Raw genomic sequence first — 17,964 nt, forward strand, 5'->3', positions numbered from 1 at the left:
TTAAGGCCTTTTTGTCTTGATTTTTCTATCGACTCCTGGTTCAGTGGGGATGCGTGGATTCAAGTCCTGCAGGGACTGTCATCGAATGAGATCTGTGACGGACCCGCACCGTGTGTCTTTACTGCTGGAGCTCAACCACGACCCCAAGTCGTGCTCCAACTGCCGGGCCATGGTGCCGAAGACTTTGCAGGAGTGGTCCCGAAAGTTGCTGGAAATCCGGCATTCGTCTCCATGGCGCTCAATGTCCCGGTCCCGTGGGAGGTCGAGGGACCGGTTGCGGAGCCGGGCAAGTCCGGAGAGACTGCTTCTTTGGCCTCTTTGTTCTACAGGACTTTCTGGTGTGATCTTGGTTTGGAGACCCACCATCGGGGTTGTTATTGCTGGGGTATCTATTCTAAGGTAAAGAATATATCACTACGTGTTTCTTTCAGATGAACAAGTTACTTACCTTCAGTAACGATATATCTGTAAGAAACATTAGTTAGTGATAGATTCCTTACCGCCCCACCCATCCTCCCCGTTCTGCAAACTGATTTCTAGGGTTGTCATCCCCTTCAGGGCCCTAGTTTCAATGCACCAGTGGTCAGTATTTTGCATGGCTCTGTGTTCCTAGCGTGGAAAGTCGTGTACAGAACTGAGGTCGGCACGCAATGTCAAGTCGGCGACCACGACGGACGTGGAGCCGCACAACGCCATCTTTAGACGCGCAGGGGTACCGCTGACGAAAGCTTTCCGGATCCAGTCTGACGCCTGGGGGCAATTTTAAGGTAAGGAATGTATGACTAACTAACGTTTCTTACAGATATATCATTACAGAAGGTAAGTACCTTGTTCATTTATGCTATCAGTAACTTATTAAAACTTGAATACCATAAAAAAAAGTTTTTGGTCATTATTTACGTTAATGAGATGTGCCTGTTAAAGACTTCATCTGACATAGAATTTTAAGTTAACGGCTTCACATCTATACATTAGCCAGTGTTAAGGCATGCACAACCATGTCCTATGGACAATGCTCCTTAGTATGTTAAATTACTCTACACATGTTCCTGAAATGAGCAGAATGGCGTACACTATTAGATCGGCTCTTACATTCACACTGCAGCTTTAACTGTCTCTTAAATCGCTCATATATATTATATATTTCACCACAATGTATAGTGGCTCAAAATTTTCACAGAACTTATCAAAATAAATATCTGAAAGAGACACGTTAGTGATAGATTCCTTACCTTAGAATATCCCCAGGCGTCAGACTGGATCCAGAAATTTTTGCGTAGCAATACCCCTGCGCGCCGGTAGGCGTCGTCCGTGGCTCCGCGTCCGTCGTCGGCGTCGTTAGCGCCGGAATGACGTCGTCGGAGTACTTAGACAGCGCCCATGCGCGCTGACGTCCGTTCTTCTTTTTTCCGCGCCAGCTGGCGCAGATCGGGAGAAGCTCTACCCCTCAGTCATTTTTTGACTAAACTTTTTGATCTTTTTGATCATTTCTTTCTTCGAGTCCTCGACTCCTACGTTGCCGGTAGGGATGCCCGGGTTCAAACCCTGTTCGAAATGCGACCGAATGATGTCGGTTACGGACCCCCATCGCCGGTGCCTGAAGTGTTTAGGCCTCGACCACGACGACCGCACCTGCTCCGACGGCCGGGCCCTGGCGTCGAAGGCTAGGCGGGAGCGGTCCCGCAAGCGACTCGAGCTCCGGCAGTCGGCCCGCGCCATTCCAGGTCCCGGTCCCACGGGAGGTCGAGGGACCGTCGCAGGGTCGGAGTCATCGCAGCTCCGGGAGTGGATATCGGTCGTCAGGATCCAAGTCCTCGGGTAAGAGGCAAGATAGGTCGGAGCGACGTCATCGTTCCTCCGACCCACCCCGACGCTCGCTCGATGCGGCCGGGGGTTCGGGTGACACCACCCGTGCGGCTCCGACGGAGTCGCACGTGTTGCAGCCTGCCCCAAACCTTCGGGTCCTTGGGCACGGCGCAACGCCGGAGGAGATCGAGCGATACCTCATGGCCATGAGGTCCCTCCCTCCTCAGTCGGGTCCCGTGGCGCCTTCGGGCCCAACGGTCCCGGCTGGAGGCCCTAGCGGGTCGGGTGCTTCGGCCTCGACTACGCCGGGTGCTTCGGCCCCGGTGCCGCCGGCGACTTCCGTCTCGGCGCCGCAGGACCTCACCGGATCCGCTTCCGGATCCAGGCCGTCGCCGGTCGACCTCAACGGCGCCGGCCCCGAGGGTGTCGTCCCCGGCGCCCATTGTGGACGCCGTCCCCAATCTTCCCTCCGGTCTGACTCTGGCGCCGCTGGGCGCCACTTCCGACGGCCTTTGGAGATTTTTATTTCCATGAGGTGACCCAGTCTGTTGACCCTGTTTCACAGGAGGCAGGTGACAGGTGATTGGGAGGGGTCTGAGGACCCTCTGGCACGGAAGTGCCAGTCTCAATAGGACTGGACATATGAGCTTGGGGAGGCCAGTGGTATTGACACCTCGCCAGACACTGGATTTGTCTCCCCTCCCACCGTGGCTTCGGAGGAGGGGGCTGCTTATAGTGTAGTGTTGACGAGGGCAGCCAAGGCCCTAAACCTTGAGCTCCCCGTCGCAGCCTTGAGGAATATCCTCCTCACTGAGGTCCTTAAACCGCAGGCAAGCTCCAATGAGCCTCTGCTGCAGTTTAATGAGGCCTTATGTGACGTTCATCTGGGCACTTGGTCCAAGCCCGCCACAGGCCCGCCTGTGGATAGGAACGTGGCCAGACGCCAGGTCTCAACTTCCCAGACCGCATTCCCGACGGCTCCTCCCGATCGGGAAACCAAGAGATATGAACAGTTCGGGAAGAAGGTGTTCTCGTCCCTGAGTTTGGGACTGCGGTCTGTCAATACCGTGTGTCTCTTGGGACGCTACACCCACACACTGTGGGACACGGTCGCGGACGTGCTGCCACAATGCCTGGAGGAGGTTCGGGCTAAACTCGCCCAAGCCCTAGTGGGGGGTCGAGATGTGGCGCGATATTCCATCCGGTGTGGGCTGGATACCACGGACTCACTGGGCAGAGCTATTGCAACGACGGTGGCGGTTCGACGCCACACCTGGTTGAGGTCCGCCAACTTTTCAGCCGATGTCCAGGCCACTCTTCTGGACATGCCGTTCGATGGCCGTCGCCTCTTTGGCGACAAGGCAGACAATGCGCTGGAGCGCTTTAAGGACTCCAGGGCTACAGCCAAGTCCTTAGGCCTCTCGGCCACGCGCCAGCAATCGGGTGCCTTTCGCTCCTTTCGTGGCCACGGAAGGGGCGTCCCCACACGTGCTGCCAGCCACGCACCGCAGAATGTCCAGCAGCGCGGTGGCAGGCGTGGAAACTGCCGTGGCGGCGGTCGGGGTCAACGGCGAGGCCAGTCCACACCTCCCTCCGCAGCACCTGCCTCAAAACCTTCCGAGTTTTCAGGCCCATTGACGCCAGTGGGAGGCAGGGTTCGCCATCACCACTTCCACTGGCGCACTGTCACATCGGACAGGTGGGTGCTGCAAATCGTCCGAAGGGGCTACTCCCTCCCCTTCGAGGCGACCCCTCCAGCCATGCCACCACAATTCCACCGCGTGTCGGGGGATCACTTGCAACTTCTGCAAGAGGAAGTCACGGACCTCTTGGCCAAGGGGGCCATCGAGCGCGTTCCTGGGCCAGAAGTAGGGTGTGGTTGTTATTCCCACTACTTTCTGGTACCCAAGAAGGGCAAAGGGGGCCTACGCCCTATCTTGGACCTACGGAACGTCAACGGCTTCCTCCGGAAGGAGAAGTTCAAGATGCTGACTTTGGCTCAGGTCTTAGGTGCCCTGGACCCCGGAGACTGGATGGTAGCGTTGGACTTGCAGGACGCTTATTTTCATATCCCCGTCATGCCGGCCCACCGGCGTTACCTGCGGTTCACGGTAGGCCTCGAGCACTTTCAGTTTACCGTGCTCCCCTTCGGCCTTACCAGCGCCCCACGGGTGTTCACGAAGGTGATGGCGGTGGTCGCAGCTCATCTGCGCAGGTTAGGGGTGTCAGTCTTCCCCTACCTCGACGACTGGTTGTTGAAGGCGGGCTCGCCCCAGACAGTCGTCAGCCACCTCCAGACTACGGCCGACCTCCTGCACTTGCTGGGGTTCTCCATCAATGTGCCGAAGTCACACCTGTGCCCCTCTCAGAAGCTCCTCTTCATCGGAGCGGTTCTAGTCTCGGTCAGGTTGACGCTGCGGCTTCTGGGGCTGATGGCCTCCTGCATCCTTCTGGTGCATCACGCCCGGTGGCGGATGCGGGCTCTGCAGTGGGACCTTGAAGTTTCAGTGGGCCCAGCATCAGGGCAACTTGTCCGATCACGTCTTGACCTCGGAGGGCACTGCAAGACAATTGCAGTGGTGGCTCACGGACCGCGATTGGGTCAGTGGCAGATCCCTCTCCCTACCCCACCCGGAGCACGTAGTTGTGACGGATGCGTCCCTCCAGGGCTGGGGTGGCCACATGGGAGAGGCGGTGATCAGAGGCCTCTGGTCTCCGGCGGAGTCCAAGCTCCACATCAACCTTCTGGAGCTGCGGGCGATCCGACTTGCACTTAAGGCATTCCTCCCCTCAGTCCGGGGAGTGTAGTGCAGGTGTTCACGGACAACACCACCGCCATGTGGTACTGCAACAAACAGGGCGGGGTGGGGTCGTGGACCCTATGCCAGGAGGCTCTGCGCCTCTGGCAGTGGCTGGAACGTCAGGGCGTGACCCTGGTGGTTCAACACCTGGCAGGTTCTCTGAATGCCAGGGTGGACGAACTCAGCCGTCGGTGCATGATGGATCACGAATGGCGTCTGAGCTTGGACGTGGCGCAAGGCCTCTTTCAGCAGTGGGGAGAGCCTTGGTTAGATCTATTTGCCACCGAAGAGAACGCACAATGTCATCAGTTCTGCGCGTTGGAGTTTCCAAGGTGGCACTCGCTCGGAGACGCTTTTCGTCGCGAGTGGAGTTGCGGTATATTGTACGCCTTTCCGCCTATACCACTTCTGCCCAGAGTGCTGAAGAAGATCAGGCGCGACCGGGCCCAGGTTATCCTTGTGGCTCCGGACTGGGCACGAAGATACTGGTATCCCGAGCTACTCAGCATGTCAGTCGATCCCCCGATTCGTCTGCCTATTCGGGAGGACCTTCTGTCGCAGCAGCAGGGGACGGTCCTCCACCCGAACCTGTCCAGTCTCCACCTACAAGCTTGGAAATTGAGCGGCGACAGTTGAGGCCATTTGACTTGCCTCCCGAAGTCTGTATTGTCATTCTGGCAGCCAGGCGTCCTTCCACAAAGTCGGTATACGCCTGTAGGTGGAACAGATTTGTGGCATGGTGCACAGCAAAGGCTGTGGACCCTCTCTCTGCCCCCCTTTCTGAGGTTCTCCTCTTCCTTCTTTCTCTTGCCCAGCAGTGCTCTGCTCTGGGCACTGTCAAGGGCTACCTTTCTGCCCTTTCCGCCTTTTTAAGGCTACCTGATCAGCCTTCTTTGTTCAAGTCCCCTATTGTAAATAGATTTCTAAAGGGTTCTTACTTACCTGATGTGCGCTCCCTTTGAGCCACTTCACAACTGTCCTCTTCGCCTTCTTACTCTGAAGACTGCTTTCCTGGTTGCCATCACCTCTGCCAGGAGAGTGAGTGAGCTCCAGGCCCTTTCTTGTACTCCTCCTCTCCTTTCTGTCCATCCGGACAAGATTGTGTTGCGTACTAAGCCATCTTTCCTGCCCAAGGTTGTCACAGCCTTCCACGTCGGGCAGTCTATCACCTTGCCAACCTTCTTTCCGCCGCCGCATCCCTCTAAAGAAGAAGAGCGGCTCCAACGTCTGGACCCAAAACGTGCGCTCTCATTCTACTTGGATCGCACACGCCAGTTCCGGGTGGATGACCAACTCTTTGTTGGTTACGTGGGCGCTAAGAAGGGAAAGGCGGTGCACAAGCGGACCATCTCCCGGTGGATCATCTTGTGTATCCAGACATGTTACTCCTTGGCTAAGAAGGAGCCCCTGTTGAATTGAGGGCTCATTCCACTCGGGCCATGGCGACTACAACTGCCCTGGGCCGGGGAGTGTCCTTGCAGGACATTTGCCAGGCAGCTACGTGGGCCTCGCTGCACACGTTTGCAAGACACTACTGCCTGGACAGTCAAGTCCGGAGGGATGGCTTCTTTGGCCGTTCCGTCCTCCAGGACTTTCTGGTGTGATTATTGGTTCGCAGACCCACCACCGGGGTTGGTATTGCTGGGGTATCTATTCTAAGGTAAGGAATCTATCACTAACGTGTCTCTTTCAGATGCACAAGTTACTACTTGTGTAACGATATAGCTGTAAGAGACATTAGTTAGTGATAGATTCCTTACCGACCCACCCATCCTCCCCGTTCTGCGAACCGATATCTAGGGTTAAGGTCATCCCCTTTCAGGGCCCTAGTTTCATGGCACCAGTGTTGGTTCTATCATGGCTCTGCGTATCTGGCACGGAAAAGCTGTGTATCAGAACTGACATCAGCGCGCATGGGCGGCATCTAAGTACTCCGACGACGTCATTCCGACGACGGACGCGGAGCCGCGGACAACGCCTACCGGCGCGCAGGGGTATTGCAATGCAAAAATTTCTGGATCCAGTCTGACGCCTGGGGATATTCTAAGGTAAGGAATCTATCACTAACTAATGTCTCTTACAGATATATCGTTACGCAAGTAGTAACTTGTGCATCTACACCACATAAATCTCCAGCTTATATAGAAAGTGTCACTAGCACTACATGACAAATGCTTAACATCAACATGTACACAGAAGTCCACAATTGAATAATGTGCCAGTCTTTCAGCCACAACCTATTTAAAAAGTATGTATGGAACTCACTCTACTTGCACTCAGTCTTCACCTTGTTTAAATGAAGCTCTGTTTGCACTTAAAACTTCTCTTAATGTGCACCATATAACTTTTATGATATTGATTCAGACTTGTCTCCAGTACTACTCTGTCTCTCCAGTATTAGGAGTGTCTTTCATAGATTCACATGCTTGAATATTCCCCGTCGTCGAAGTGGGAGTCCCACGGTACATAAAAAATATAGAAAATTATACATAATTATACATATACATAAAATGTAATACAATAAAATATATATAAATATAACCTAAAGTTAAAAGTACCATAGAACTAAAAACAGGCCCATAGAAGCCTTAAAGGGAGAAATCACTTTAGTAACATATCACAGTCATTATAATGGTCCACATTCCAGCCAATCGGGCAACAGCACCCTCTAGAACCTTCTCCTCAGAAGCTCAAGCCCTCAGATTTTCTACCGCACGTCGTGTGAAGGGAGTCTCCCTGAGCTCTGCTCAGTTTTTCTTCAACTCTTTTACTAAAAAATCCTTGTTTAGACCTTGTTCATCCTGCGGAAAGCTTCGCCTGTTTCATGAAGATCCACACAGTAAGTGTATTTACTGTCTTTATCCGGAACATGAAGTTAAGAACTGCAAGTTCTGTAGGACCTTCTCCTCTTCTCCTCTAAGACACTGAAGGATAGAGAGGCCCGTCTCCTTCTGTGGCTACAGAAGTTGAAGACTTTCCAAGGTGCAGTTTCTGACGTGGAAAGCGTGTCTTCTTTCCATTCTAAAGCCTCTCTCAAGCGTGGGTTAGAGACTGAGATGCCATCTCCTTTTCTGAAGAGAAAGAAGCTCGTCGACGCTTCTAAATCTGTCTCCCCGCGGGATTTTCAAGCTTCCACGCCTACGGGACTTGGTTCTCTGGCGTCGCAATCCCAAGCAGTGCCCTCGTCATCTAAATCTGGTGCCAGCTCGTTGACGGGACCGTCGAAGACGAGATCCGTTGACGCTGTGCCAACATTGACGACGACATGTTCTATGTCTACGAAGACTACGATGACGACGTCTACCTCGTCGTCAACGCTTCCAGAGGTGAGGCCTATTTTATCTATTTTAAAGATTTCGTCGACGGCCTTTAAACCTGCCTCGTCGACGCCTGTGCTGAAGCATTCATCGTCAAAGACCCCGTCGACACGTCCTTCGTCGACGACCACATCCTCGTCGACGGCCAAGACCTCGTCGACGGCCAAGACCTCGTCGACGGCCAAGACCTCGTCGGCGGCCAAGACCTCGTCGGCGGCCAAGACCTCGTCGGCGGCCAAGACCTCGACGGCGGCCAAGACCTCGACGGCGGCCAAGACCTCGACGGCGGCCAAGACCTCGACGGCGGCCAAGACCTCGACGGCGGCCAAGACCTTGTCGACGATTACGTTGACGGTGCCGTCTCCGTCGACGGTTCCTCCTGTGTCGACGACTTCATCTTCGTCGACTCCGTCAGCGGCACGGAAATCTACGTCGACTAAGGAGAAGATATTACCTCCGTCGACGACTCCATTGCCATCTGCTGCCATCTCGTCGATGGCGCAACATTCACCCGCTACAGCAACTACTTTCACGGTGGTTACAGCTTCTGTGGTGAAACGGCCTGTTCCATTGAGTCTGATGACTGAAACTCTGCCAACAAAATTATTTGAGTCTGCAGAAGACGGTTCTGATGACGGTTCCTACGTCAATGAAGTATTTCGTCCTGCTAACATCTGAACTTAATATAAAGTGCCAGGAAGAAGATGAGGAGTATGATGAAGAAGGAGGTGCTCTCTTTTCTGTTCAGGATGCTCGCTTTGAGGCACCACGTGAACAACGTATGACGCAAATACCGTCTACTTTGGTGACCAACTTGCAGAACATGTTGGATGATTACAATCGCAGGTTCCCTCCATCTGCGCCTACCTCACCAACTCCTCAACCTGCGGCGCCAACACCTGTACTTGCGGAAATACCGCAGTCGCCAGCCCATCCGCAGCCAGATACTGATGAAGACGCGGATGTCCATCAGGACACTGATCAAGATGACGTCCTCGCGGATTGGGATGATTATAGAGCTCAAACGCCATCTACCCCACCGGCATCGCCTTTGCCTTCGCCGCCGGTGGACATTGGAAGTTTTCATAACTTAATGGTGCGTGCTGCCAAGCGCTTCCATTTAACCTAAGAGATGCAACAAACGGATTGCTTCCTCTACGACTTCAAAGATCAGCCTCTTAAACAGACTCATACCATCCCAATCATTGATTTTATTTGGCAGGAAGGACTTAAACTTATGGCACGACCAAACTCCATCCGAGCTGTATTGCCACGTCTGGACAAAAAGTACAAGGCGCCTGCAGACTCTCCAGTATGCCTTGTCTCTCACCTCAAGGCGGACTCCGTTGTTACTCAGGTTGCCCAGAAACGTTCGAGGAATCCAGCCACTCCTCTAACCTCTCCTCCAGACCAAGAGGGACGCCGATTGGATTCTATCGGCAAGAAGTTTACCACCATCGCTGCCACAACGGTCAGAGCGGCTAACTCCCTGGCCATCCTTGGGAGATATGACCGCCAAATGTGGTCTGAGATTGCGGCTTTGATTAACCAGCTCCCGGATTCCGTCCGCACCGAGGCCCAGACGATAGTCCAGGCGGGAGAAAAATCTCTGCAGAGATTATCAAGTCAAGTCAGAATTTATATAGCGCACTACATACCCATGGGGTCTCCAGGCGCTTGAGGAAGGGGGGGGGAGGTTTACTTATCGAATATCCATGTTTTAAGTTGTTTTCTGAAGGATAGGTGATCCTGAGTAAGGCGGAGGTGGATGGGAAGGGAGTTCCAGGTCTTGGCTGCTAAGTAGAAGAAGGATCTTCCTCCCATGGTGGCTTTGTGGATGCGCGGAACAGCGGCGAGGGCTTGGTTGGACGGACGCAGCTCGCGGGTGGGGGTGTAAAAGGAAAGACGCATGTTGAGACAATCAGGTCCAAGTTTGTATAGGGCTTTGTGTGCGTGGGTGAGGAGACGGAACGTTATTCTCTTATTGACGGGGAGCCAGTGAAGGTCTTTCAGGTGAGCGGAGATGTGGTCTGTGCGGGGGATGTCTAGTATGAGCCTGGCTGAAGCATTTTGGATGCGTTGGAGTTTTTTCTGTAGTTTCGCGGTGGTACCGGCGTAAAGGTTGTTTCCGTAGTCCAGACGGCTTGTAACCAGTGCGTGGGTGACCGTTTTTTTTGTTTCGGTGGGGATCCAGTGAAATGTTTTTTTGAGCATGCGTAGGATGTTGAAGCATGAAGATGAGACGGCGTTGGCTTGTCTAGTCATCGAGAGTGAGGAGTCCAGGATGATGCCCAGGTTCCGTGCATGGTCCTCGGTATGGGGGCTTTTCCTAGGGCCGTTGGCCACCAAGAGTCGTCCCAGGCGGAGGGAGAAGAGCCTAAGATGAGGACTTCCGTTTTGTCCGAGTTCAGTTTCAGACGGCTGTGCTTCATCCACTCGGCTACTTCTTTCATCCCTTCGTGTAGGTTGGTTTTGGCGGTTGTTGGGTCTTTGGTGAGTGAGAGGATCAGCTGAGTGTCATCAGCGTAGGAGATGATATTGAGGTTGTGTTGACGTGCAATCGTTGCGAGGGGGCTCATGTAGACGTTGAAGAGGGTGGGGCTGAGAGATGATCCTTGCGGGACGCCGCAGATGACTTCGGTGGCCTCTGACTTAAAAGGGGGGAGGCAGACTCTCGGAGTTCTTCCCACGAGGAACGAAATGATCCAGTCCAATGCTTTTCCTTGAATTCCGATGTTTCTGAGGCGTTGTGTCAGGGTGCTATGGCAGACTGTGTCGAAGGCTGCGGAGAGGTCAAGGAGGATAAGGGCGACTGTGTCTCCGTTGTCCAGTAGTGTTCGAATGTCGTCTGTTGCTGCGATGAGGGCGGTCTCGGTGCTGTGTTTGGCTCGGAAGCCAGACTGTGAGGAGTCGAGTGATTTGTTTGTTTCGAGGAAGGCGGCGAGCTGGTTGTGACAGCTTTCTCAATGACTTTGGCAGGGAATGGGAGGAGCGAGATGGGATGGTAGTTTTTGAGTTCGGTGGGGTCAGCTGTGGGTTTCTTCAGAAGGGCGCTGAGTTCGGCATGTTTCCAGCTTTCTGGGAATGTGGCGGAGTTAAGGGAGCAGTTAATGACATCTCGGAGATGGGGTGCGATAATGGTGTCTGCTTTGTTGAAGATTGTGCTGTTGACATCTAGTCAACAGGATTCAGACAACTTGCTGGAGCTGCCGTTTTACGACGCCAGGGCTGGCTCAAATCAACAGCTTTTCGGCCCGAGGTGCAGGCGAGAATTCTGGACTTGCCATATGATGGGGACTCACTTTTTGGCAAGCATGTTGACGACGCTCTTGAATCCATTAAAAAGGACTCAGATACTGCTTGTGCATTAGGAAGCCTCCAGTACAGGAAGCGGCACTTTCGAGGAGAATGTGGCAGAGGTAGCTCTTCCAATTTTCGTGGCTCCTCCCAGTATCGCTCCTATGGTGACAACAAACAAAGGTACAGCTATCAATCTCAGAATCGCCAGTCCGATTCAAGACCTTATCGGAGGAAAAATAATTACAGAGGGGGAAACGCCTCCAAAAAACAGTGACTTCCCCAACAAGTGTTCTCCGACTCTGAAAATTGGAGGTCGAATCTCCCAAAACTACTCCAACTGGTCTCGTATTACCTCGGATCGTTGGGTCCTGGATGTCATCTCGAAAGGACATGTTCTCGAGTTTACAAAATTTCCACCCAGCCGTCGACCTTCTGGTCCCCCACCACCTCATTTAAAAGATCTGTTGGCTCAAGTCAAGATCATGATACAAAAAGAGGCTGTCGAAGTGGTCCCTCGAGAACAACAGGGAAGGGGCTTTTATTCCCGCTTCTTTTTAATCAAGAAGAAATCGGGAGAATGGCGCCCCATTCTGGACTTACGAGCCCTCAACAAATTCATCAAATCACAAACTTTCCGAATGTTGACCCTCCTGGAAATTTTGCAATACCTCAATCCCGGAGAGTTCCTCTCCACTATCGACCTCCAAGATGCATATTTCCATGTGCCAATACATCACAAACACAGGAAATATCTTCGCTTCCCTGTCGGATCAAAGCACTTCCAGTTCAAGGTGTTGCCTTTTGGCCTTTGAACAGCGCCGAGAGTCTTCACGAAGATCATGGCTCCAGTCGCGGCTTTTCTGCGCCTGCAAGGCATTCAATTTTACCCTTATCTAGACGATTGCCTAATAAAAGCTCAGACACATCAAAAAGCAAGACAGCATACCCAAACCTGTCTGTCACTATTTCACACCATAGGCCTTTCCGTGAATCAGGAGAAGTCTCATCTTCGCCCATCACAACAGAGTATCTTTTTAGGAGCCTTAATCGATTCTCGTCTGGCACAGGTGTTCGTGTCCCAGGAGCGACAACTTCGCATACTCAGGATGGTCGCTTTTCTCAAACCAAAAAAGTCCGTTTCTGTCCGGATCCTGAAGTCTTTTCTGGGCATGGCCTCCTCTTGCATACATCTGATCCCACACTGCAGACTTCACATGAGTCATACAGGAGGAGGTGGACAAACAATGGAGACAGGTTTCGGGGTCATTCAACGAAAAACTCTACCTGACCCCCCGCATTCAAACAGCTTTGGAATGGTGGGCTCACCTTCCGAATATCGCTGCGGGGCGGCCTTTCCAAGAAACACCTCCTTCACTCACCCTCACAACGGATGCTTCCTTAGAGGGTTGCGGGGCACACCTAGACGGCATGTCAGTCAAGGGCAAATGGACGACAGCTCAACGCAGATGGCATATAAATCGTCTAGAACTCTTGGCCATCTTCCTTGCCCTGAAGTCCTTCCGGATACTGATCCAGGGCCAATCACTGCTGGTGCGGACAGACAACACCACCAGCATGCACTACCTCAACAAGCAGGGAGGTACGAGGTCTCTCCTGCTTTCCAAACAGGCGCAAGAAATCTGGACTTGGGCAATCCAACATCAAGTTCACCTGACAGCAGTCCACGTGCCGGGCGTCTCTAACACCCTCGCCGACTGTCTTAGCAGATCTCTGGCAGACAACCACGAATGGGAACTCCACCAACCCATTCTAGAATACATCTTTCGCCAGTGGGGCCAACCACAGCTGGATCTGTTTGCGACTTCAACCAATCGCAAATGCCTATGCTTTGCAAGTTGGCATCCCCACAGAGGGTCGAGCAGGAATGCGTTTTCGATCAACTGGTCGAGCAAATTCGTCTACGCTGTAGGAGAGTAGGGTCTGCAATCCTATGGTCACCCCAGATTTTTGCTTTTTGCTTCACTGGTTTACGACTTTCCCTGGCTGTGGGCCTGCTAATCAGACCCACAGCCTAGCTGTTCTCTCTCTAAATTGACATCCATGTACTTTAGGTGCATTTACCAATTGGTACTGGAGAAGCGTGGCTCAGTGGTTAGAGGCGGCAGACCCGGAAGCTGAGATCGACCGTGGACCAGGGTTCGATTCCCCGCCTCGGCGGGTCTCGTGCTCAAAATTCCACGGACTCGACAATTCTTGCTCTGGTGCCTGCTCAACTCACGGGGTCACACTCTGCGACTCTGGGCAATAGCTTGCTTAATCTCCACTACGGCCCCTCGCGGCGGGATGCCTGGCTTTCACCTTGTGGACACCCTGCCGGGGTTTCTCACAGGGGAATACCAGGACGGGTTCCCTAAGCAAGCGCCGGGACGCTTACGGGCAGCTGTGCGCTTTACAAGTCCAGCACATTTACATTTACATTTACTGGGCCACCTTATCAGTCCCTGTACAGTGTGCCTTAGGTACCCAGGGCATAGGTGTACCCAGGGCCTACCAGGGGCTGAAGCATGTATTATGCCACCCCTGGCTGGCCATCTAAACCAACACAACTGGCTGCTAAGACAGCTGGGGCAAGGTGGTGTAAACACCCTTTGCTGTCGATATAGTATACCTATATCTAACTCTAAAATGGACACATATACTCCTATCAGTCACTCCAATGGCAGGCCTTATCAATCCTGAAGGCAGAGTGCTTGGAATTATGTGAGATGGTGCTCTGGCATGAGCTGAGCCCGTCTGCAGCTTGCGGAACCAAGTCCTAATAGCTGTTCCATGATGACGCTATACCATATACTCTTAAGTGCATTATAATCCTCGCGGTTGAATGCTAACTTTGGTATAGCATTATCAAAACATGTCGAGTAAGGTGTCATACGAATTGGAATACTACCCCCTCGCCAATTCTGGCGACGGGGGTAGCATTCCACCCTTCTAGAGGGACACGACATGTATGTAACTGAGAACCCAGGTTAAAGTTAACTCAAGCCTTGGCATCACAAAATGGATGCTGCCACCACAGACACAAGTCTGACCTCCTGCTGCTGGGAGTCCTTCCAGCGAGGGAGGCTTGGACAAAGGGTTTCCTGCCTTGGGAGGTGCTAGCACCACCCCAGACAGGATTTTGTGTATTGGGTAGGACAGGCCTGAAAGGAATGAGACATGCCTGGGGCACACAAGGTGCCCTATGCATACACCGGTCCAAACCAGTTGCTGGGGCACTCCTGCCCTGGCTCTGGTGCGAAACCGGACAAAGGATAGGGGGTGTAACCACCCCCCTTCCTGGTCCCACCCAGGGGAGGGACCTAGTCACTAGTGCAGCCCCCTTTAGGAGAATAAAGGTAGGAGCTGGTCCCATTCCAAGTTAGATTATCCTGAACAACTTTACAAGAAGAAAGTCTGGACTTCGACGTTCTGCTCCACAGAAGACTGAAGAATCTCCCTTGTGGGCAAGGAGTGTCCACCCTGCAACTGCAGGCACCATCAAGGGTCCAGCGGCTTCCCTTTGTCGTCTTCCTTCAAGGATCCAGACTTCAGAGCCCGACGAGACCCGGATTCCCAGACCTCTCCGACCTCAACCTACATCTGCAGCACAGCTGAGATCCGTGGGTGCAACGAGACACGTGGGACCGGCCATCTTGGAAGAAACTGCACTTCGTTTCCAGCACGACTTCTGAGGTAACCTCGACGAAGTGCTTTGGGGATTGAGAAGCCCCAGCCCCGAGCCGCTCCTGCACCAAAGATCAGCCCTCCAGCCTCCACGAGATCTACGTGGGGCCCTTCTGCTTGTTTGCTGCTCGACGCGTTTTCTGGTCACTTGCCGGCTGGCTTGTGGCCTCCTAGACGACGATCCTTGAAACCTTCACTGCTTGTCTGGTTGCTCCAGACTGGCCCTTGCTCCCTTCCAAAAGAGGAGCACCCCGGACTCTCCTGGTCCCCACCAGACGCTGTTTCCACTCACCGCGTGGGTTGCCTTTGCCAAGGCCTGTTGACGCCGAATCCGGATCCAACACCGCCGACAGCGAGAGCCTGCGTGGGACAGCTCGTGCCTCCATCCTGGTAGTCGAAGACACCTCCTGGTCCACGTGGCTACAGAGACAAGCGTCCACTCTTCACCTGATCGCGACGACAGCATCTGGTTCCTTCCTGGTTCCACACCGGTCACTGGCTAGTGACTTTGAACACTGTCCCCTCTGCTTTCAGGTCCTCTTCTTCACCGATCCACCCTTGGATCGCACCGGACATCTTCCTCCTGGTCGCCTGCAGCATCTTTTCTTCCAGGCTCCATAGACTTCAACGCGGAAACCCGACACACTTTGACACCTATGCACCCGCAGCCTGTGGGTGAGGTAACGAGAGCATTTCGGCGCTCAAGGGTAGTTTAACTCTCCTAGTGTCCAGATCCACAGTCGTTTTAGTCCTAACTAGTTAGGATTGTCTGTACTCACCTTTTTCTTGAACTGTACTGTCCATAGACGTTGTTACGCATCTCGCGTGTGAGTTCACACTCTGCACACGCGTTCCGTGGGCCTCCTATTACTTACCTCTGGTTAGGATAGTGTAGCCCCAGCGATCCTACAGCCTCTGGACAGCTCCATTCCTTCTATCGATTTCCTTATACCATTTACTTAGTATATGGTCTGTCATGCCCCTAGGGCACCATTATAATTTTGTGCGATTAAGTGTATTTTTCCTAAGAGATTGTCATGTGTTTAGCCCTCTGACCGCATAAAGAGTTCAGAGGTGTTTTGTTATTAATACATATACTGTTTATTTTCATAACAACCTGTGTGGTGTCCTTTCATCTGGTATTCAAGGGGTTATATGTGGTAAAACAGCTGGCTTCACATGCCAAAAGAGTTTAGCCTAAGACTGCTTTGTCCATGCTACCATTAGGATAGCTGGTCTATAAGGTTGACTTACATCCAATCGCCATAAGGGTTGTTTGGACTGCTACAAGGTGACCACTAGAACTAGTGAGCATCATATATCAGGCCAACTTCTCACATTGGTGTGCAGCGGTTGGGATTTGAGCTTGCTGTTGTTTTTACCAAATATAATCTTAAGATATCATTTGAAAGATCACATAAGGTACCATAGGTACATTTAACTAGCTTAGAAATACTCTGAGTTCTACTGAACCAGCTGTTGTAGTAGAAAGGGCCTAGCACACCCTGACTACAACTCTTAGCAAGGGATCAGTAGGAAACCCCATAGTGTAGGTAGGTGCATCACTTACACCTCACTAGAAAGCATGTCTACCCATGGAGAGACTTCAATGACTCCCCTAGAGGTTAGTGACCCTCCACAGGTCATTTCCAGATATGCAGCACTCAGTTTCCAGGAGATGAGACAATTGTGTACCTCCAGGAAATTGAAACAGGGTTCTAACCCTACCACACCTTTTCTGTTGGGTCTCTTAGAGACATATGATGCTAGAAGGGCTTCTAACACAGGCCCCTCTAATCCAGATGGGAGCATGCCCCCCTTAGAAGGTGAACGAGGTGATCCAGACTCTAACCTCCCTGAGACAGAGAATGTAGCTGAGGAGGAGGAGGAAGAGTCATCTGGGGATGAGGCAGACAAAGGTCCAGTACTAGTCAGCAGACTCACCAGGGCCAACTTAAGCCTACATGAAGGTGGTACTGGGGGAGCCCCAAACCCATCCTCAAGCAGGCCTAACCTTGGGAATAGACGAGTTAGATCTCACTCCAGAGGCTCTAACAGATCTATTCACACCCATGTCTCTCAGGCATCTTCTCAGAGAGGGATGACATCCCCCCAGAGAAGAGAGCATGAAGCAAAGATGAGGGAAGTGAATCTGAGGATTGAAAGGGAAGAACTTGCCCTTGCCAAAGAGAAACTTGCCTTTGCCAGAGAGCAACAGATGAGTGGGGTAGTCCCCACTGGTGGCAGCAATATCCCTAGGGATAGAGACAGGAGTTTTGATAATAGACACCTGAGTAAAATAGTGCCCTCCTATAAGACAGGAGATGATATCCACAAATTGATAACTGCTCCGGGGAGACGCCTAAACTGCTTTTGCTGATCAGGGAACTCACCGGCTAATCCCTGCAACGTTTCTGCTGCTGAATCCCTTTTGGCCACTGTTGGACCTCGCGGTACCCGCTGCGCCAGTCCCGCATCGCCCGTTCTGCTGGGTGTCCCTGCTGAGGAGTAGGACCTTCGCTGGAGTCTCGTGTGGGCCACAGGGCGGGAGAAGAATATTCTTTCAGGGCTGCGAGCGCCAGGTGAGGGACAGGGACTCCATTTCCCAGGAGTCCCTGTGTTGCCATCACCTGCACCTGGACGCTCTCCCTGGTTGCCCCGCCCCCGACCGCCGAGCTAAAGCTGCCGCTCGCCAAGGAAGTTTGGGAGACGCCTAAACTGCTTTTGCTGATCAGGGAACTCACCGGCTAATCCCTGCAACGTTTCTGCTGCTGAATCCCTTTTGGCCACTGTTGGACCTCGCGGTACCCGCTGCGCGGGTCCCGCATCGCCCGTTCTGCTGGGTGTCCCTGCTGAGGAGTAGGACCTTCGCTGGAGTCTCGTGTGGGCCACAGGGCGGGAGAAGAATATTCTTTCAGGGCTGCGAGCGCCAGGTGAGGGACAGGGACTCCATTTCCCAGGAGTCCCTGTGTTGCCATCACCTGCACCTGGACGCTCTCCCTGGTTGCCCCGCCCCCGACCGCCGAGCTAAAGCTGCCGCTCGCCAAGGAAGTTTG

The 17,964-nt window shown here is 53.0% G+C and overlaps 1 protein-coding gene across 1 annotated transcript in view; it reads left to right on the top strand.

Moving 5' to 3' along the window:
• Positions 1-17,964, top strand: part of UBE3A (ubiquitin protein ligase E3A) — a 337,766-nt gene that overhangs the window by 166,454 nt on the left and 153,348 nt on the right. The window lies entirely within an intron of this gene.

This window comes from Lissotriton helveticus, chromosome 8 (assembly GCF_964261635.1).
Source record: "Lissotriton helveticus chromosome 8, aLisHel1.1, whole genome shotgun sequence".
Taxonomy (NCBI): domain Eukaryota; kingdom Metazoa; phylum Chordata; class Amphibia; order Caudata; family Salamandridae; genus Lissotriton; species Lissotriton helveticus.